Here is a 5,998-nt window from a genome sequence, read left to right as displayed (position 1 = left end):
CATAAACAAATAAGGAAGGTGTCAGTGCAAAAGGCTCTAAGCAACTTTGAGGAACTTCTGTACAGAATGAAATGATTGTACCACAGGGAGAATGACATTTTTAATTTCTGCTGAAAAGCAGATTGAAACTGATGCCTGCCAAGTAGTGCACAAATGCCCATGTGGTGGCTAATGGTATATTGTCCAGATATTCATTTCTGTGCCTTATTGTCCTCTGAGTGAACACAGCACTTTGTTGTGAGTCAGTCCAAGTAATTAAATTCTATGGCATGGTAGTCTTAGAATTCTGAGTTTACTAATACACAGACTTGCCCAGTTTGGTGAAGCCAACAGCCACCAGTAGAATATGGTACTACTGAGTGAACTATAAAAGTGTGAGACAGAACTGCTGGCCAGCACTTACCTTCAGGAGAAATATTGGTATTGTTGACAGATGCATATAAAGTATTTAAACTGTCAGTACTGTTGATAGATGTGTATGAAAGTATTTAGTGTCCTAACTTTTGAACTAATAGTTCCTTCCTCAGGAAGAGAGAGGGATTTAGGGGAAGGTTAAAAATGAAGGGCAGTCTTCAGGATGAGAGGGATCCATCTGTTGTGAGAATGAGTGGTACTAAGAATCCAATATGTTTGATCTCACCACCTATTTGGTCAGCTTGTGACAGTAAAAATTCAGCTTTACTTACCACTGTATCTGAACTGCATGCACTGTGGTTTGTAAAGTCGAGTGACTGCAAATGACACAGGCTTATGTTACCCACAGTTATATTTGCTAAGTGATTTATATTGCATATCACTTTTCTCAAAACGACCCCTGTCATCAGAAAACAGAAAAAAACTATATTGTATTACCCATCATTGTTGCAGATTGTTAGTATGTATCATATAAGTAAATGCAGTGGAACTAGAACAGGACCCTGTGATATCCACACTTTACAGCATCCCAGTCACATTCAAATTTGTGCCATTTTTTGCAAAAGATTTACACTGCATTTTAGTTTTAAAACTGTAACATGCAAAGATGTTGTGCTAATTCCAGTATCAGAGTTATAGTAGGGATGGAAGAGGGAGAAATTTCAAAGGTTAGGAAAACATTTCAGAAATGTCTAACAATATGAAAAGTCAATGCAGATTTTGAAAGAAATAAGTCTGCTTTCACTCTTTTCTTTGACAATGTGTGAAATATAAATATATCAATTAAAATGAGATTTTTACATTTAAAATCCAATGATTTGCTGTAATTTTCAGAAGACAATATACATGGAGATACAACGAAAAGTGGCAAGTAGGCATCCATCGCTCAAGTAATCAGCTGACTTGAATTACATAGCCATCCTTATAGACAGGAAAGTATGCATCAAAGTCATACCAGCATAAAACAAACCCCCAGAAGTAAATAATAAATACCAGCATGAAAGAACTGTAAAGTTCTGATAACTATTGCCTATCATATTAGGTGTACCTTCAACAATGCTACCTTTGTTAGCTTTAGAAACAAACAAATCAGTGAGCTTGTAGTGATTTGAGAATTTTGGTGTAAATTCTAGAACCACACAGCTTTCTTCTGTCTCGAACACATGATATTTTAGAAGTGAGTGTGGGATGATAGAATCTACCTTCTCTGTTCACATGTCTGTGTGTGCAGGTTTGAAATTCAGTCGCGAGAAGAATGTAGACATGGCAGTCGAACGGCAATGACTAGTACTTGTCGGGTGATCCATGGAACTTTTAGAGAAAGTGTACAGAAGAACCATGGAGCTTCTATGTTATTCTGTGCTAGTTGTGTCAGTGACCATTGTTATAATAATGAGAAAAGTTGAGAAGGTACTCTTGAGAAAAACTCTTTTTTTAGCCTTGTTGAAGGAAAGATGTGTATTCTGATTCGTGTTGAGAATGGACAGGGTGTTTAAGCCAACTTTCTTGTATATGTAAATTAGTTTGTTTCTAACATTTGGAGACACAAGAGGCTTACAAAAAAATGTAGAATGTATATATATATATGAAGAGTGGGATTTGAAACATGTCTGAAGTTAAAATACACATCGATAATTGAAGCAAACGAAAATTAGTATTCTACTTATTTTTATTAGTAGAAAGAGTCTTAAGAAATTCCTGTACCTAGCAGCATACTTAAGAGAAGAAGAGAAAGAGAGTTTGCAGCAACAGGCTAGCCAGCAAAGAAGGTTGGCTGAGCATCTCAAGTAAGTCATCTCATAAAAGAAGTGGAAGTTTGTGTATCTACTTCACACTTAAATTGCCATCCAAAGCTGTTAGAATGTGGAGACTAGTGAGAAAGGACTGCAAAAACAGGAATTCTAAGACCAAAATACCAGTGAATAAGCTCTTGTGTGTTGACATAGCAACTAAACCAAATACGACAAGGAATTACTCCATGACAATGGAACATGATCAAGTATTTAAAGGAGCAAAATTTGGAATTGAGAAATAGAGAAGAAGAAATATGCCTAGAACACTATGATTAAGAAGATCCAGTGTGGGAGTAGAGTGCTCTCATACACACATCGCGGGGACGCAGATGCGGAAACCAACATCTGATGCTGCCGGCACCAGCTGATGTTCACCAGTGCTGACCTGCCTCCACATCCACTCACCAATGTAGCACAGATTCTCTGCCAGCTGAGTGTAAAACAGAACTTTATTGTTTTAGTACAAAGTGGTACAAACTGTTGAGTGAACTTTATTAGTGTAGTTATCATACTTAAAGTTAGTTAGATGCTTACAAGATCTAAAGCTTACAAGCATATGGATAACATACGACAAGTCGAGGAAACTCAAGAACCAGCTATGACTATGAAAGTTGGTAGAGAGTCTGGTCTGAGTTAGTAAATTTAATCAAAACTCAAAATGCGGCTCTGAGTACTCAATTAAATGCTCAATTAAATGCTCAAAATGTGACTTTAAGTGAAAAACTAATTACACACCCAGAATGAAACTTTAAATAGTCAGCCAACAACTCTAGGTTTGTTAAATTCCAAAGTTGACTCACAAAGCAGAGAATTTAGTAATTTATGCAATGGCATGAGTGCTCTAAAGACTGAATTCGACACCTTAAATAGTAAAGTAGAAAATTTGAAATTAGATTTAAAAAATGAATTGACTATTACCTTGACCATTCATGTAAATCAAATGTTTACTGACTTCAGCCAGAAACAGAATGATAATTTTCAGAATTTGACAAAAAGGTTATAACTGAATATTGAAGACAAATGTAATAGTGTAGAATCAGAACTTGATGAAAAGTTAGGATACTTTGAAACTGTGTGCAATGTTAAATTTAATGCTGTAAAGCAAGGGTTGAGTACTTTGAAAGAGAGTGTTGATAAGCAGGATCATTTAATGCCAGTAATTCAATCGCAAATTACAGGTGTTAATACATGAGTAGATAATGTGGAAAGGAACTTCAAAGAGAAATTAGCGAACTGAAGAAATTATAGATCGAAAAGTTACCAAGAGAGTAATATCCAGAAACGTATCTCCTATTCTGTCTTCTGAACTTAATGATACCAGGAAAAGTATAGATGACATGTGGAAAGAATTCAAGCTTATCCAGGATAAAGTAGACAAAAAGGGTAACTTCACCTAATGTAGTTTTAACTAGTGAAGTGATGACTGATCTGCAATGGGGGGCTAATTCAGGTTTATCCATGCAATTCCCCAAATTTAAGCCCAATGGAGATGTACATCCAACACATTTCTTGAAAAGGTTTAACCAAGCTTTGCCAAAAAATTGGGAAGACTCTAAAAATATTGTATTTGCTGTGGGTTACCTTCTAGGAGAAGCCTCAGTATGGGGAACCATGAATATTGAGAATTTTTCTCCTTGAGGAGACTTTCAAAAGAAGTTTAAAGAGAAATACTGGCCTGCCAGTGCACAAGAAAAGTTAATATCAGATCCTCAGGACCCATGTGGACATTAACATTCTGAGTTAATGGGCAGAGTGATGACCGTTGGATCCCAAGTTGTTTTCGGTGTTTCTTCCAAAACAGTTTTTCTGCACTGAATTCCTTTAAAATCTTAAAACTGTTCTGTCATATCTTCCTAACATCTTAAACTATCCTATAATCATAGTGCTTAGAAAACAGGATATGACTACAAGATAAAGAAAACTTTGGAGAATCACACAATAAGAAAGTAAGCAATATTGACATAAAATAAAATAGAGTATTATATTTATGGATAATATAATATGAGGTGAATAATTAAAGAACTGTGATACCATAGTGTATAAATTTTCTATTTTGTATAGCGTCTTTTATACCTTTTATGAGATGTGATGTAAATAGGAGGGGTTGTATAGATTTTGAAATGGGTGGGTATTATAAATAAAAGCATGGTTTACAAGGGCAAATAAATCATGGCTAACACACATCACACCTTTCAGACAACCCTTGCAAACAAGTGTGCCTGGTTCTTCACCATTTGCCATTTCCATAGGGTTGCTAAGATTTCATTCGGTGACCTCCAGGGTGAAGGTGGGAATGTCCGTTTTGTAGGAGACGATTTAACACCAAACCTCCTCCGGCATCTCACGCAAGTGCCTGAGGGGTAGGGATCCTGGTGAAGGGGGTGGGAAGGGTTTCCTGTCTTTGGGGCTATCTTAATTCTCTTCTTAGATCTTAGCAACCATATCATTTTTTTTTCCTTTCTTACTTTTCATTTGAGGACCTGTCTATTTTTCCCCTCTTTCCATATTCACAAACTCCTCTCACTGAAGTCCTTCCTTGTTTATTTTTACACACACACACACACACACACACACACACACACACACACACACACACACACACACACACAGGGTGATCCATTCACACACACACACACACACACACACACACACACACACACACACACACACACACACACACACACAGGGTGATCCATTGATCATGACCAGGCCAAATATCTCTCACGAAAAAAAGGATCAAGGATCAAACAAAAAAAATTACAAAGAACAAAACTTGTCTAGCTTGAAGGGGGAAACCAGATGGCACTATGGTTGGCCCACTAGATGGCACTGCCATAGGTCAAATGGATATCAACTGCATTTTTTTTTTAAATAGGACCTCCCATTTTTTTATTACATATTCGTGTAGTACTTAAAGAAATATGAATATTTTAGTTGGACCACTTTTTTCACTTTGTGATACATGGTGCTATAATAGTCACAAATTTATAAGTACATGGCATCATGTAACATTCCACCAGTGTGGACAGTATTTGCTTCGTGATACATTACCCATGTTAAAATGGACCATTTACCAATTGTGGAAAAGGTCGATATCATGTTGATGTATGACTATTGTGATCAAAATGCCCAATGGGCACAAATTTTATATGGATTATTCTGGAAAGTTTGAATTCTATGCACAACTAGCATTATTACGTTTTGTGTAAGTTTACAAGTGTCAAAAAGAACATTTTTGTTTTGCCCAGTGTTCCTCCAAGCTACAAAAAGAGTCGAAATAGTATATACTAAGGAAAAATAGTACAAAAAATGAGAAGGGAAAATAGATTACTCATATGTCATGAACACCTGGAGTGTACTGTAGGAAGTGTAGGAAAAGAGTCCACACAATTCTTAAATATTAGAAGAGCTGATTAGAACCTCAAGTGACTGCACATATCTTAATATCAAAGTAAAGTAAGAAAAGAATAAAGAAACGCTGAGCTAAAAATTGTTCCAGAGAGAAAAAAGATGGTTGTTGAAGTGACAGATGTATGTATAAACATGTATAAGAAAAGTATATTGTTATGATATGAAATGTTGTTACGAGTGATGTTATTTACATAATGATATATCTAAAAACAAAGATGATGTGACTTACCAAACGAAAGCGCTGGCACGTTGATAGACACACAAACAAACACAAACACACACACAAAATTCAAGCTTTGGCAACAAACTGTTGCCTCATCAAGAAAGAGGGAAGGAGAAGGAAGGACGAAAGGATGTGGGTTTTAAGGGAGAGGGTAAGG

Source organism: Schistocerca serialis, chromosome 4 (assembly GCF_023864345.2).
Source record: "Schistocerca serialis cubense isolate TAMUIC-IGC-003099 chromosome 4, iqSchSeri2.2, whole genome shotgun sequence".
In the NCBI taxonomy this organism is placed as follows: Eukaryota; Metazoa; Arthropoda; class Insecta; order Orthoptera; family Acrididae; genus Schistocerca; species Schistocerca serialis.
The sequence above is the reverse complement of the archived record's forward strand: the minus strand, read 5'-3'. Positions refer to the sequence as shown.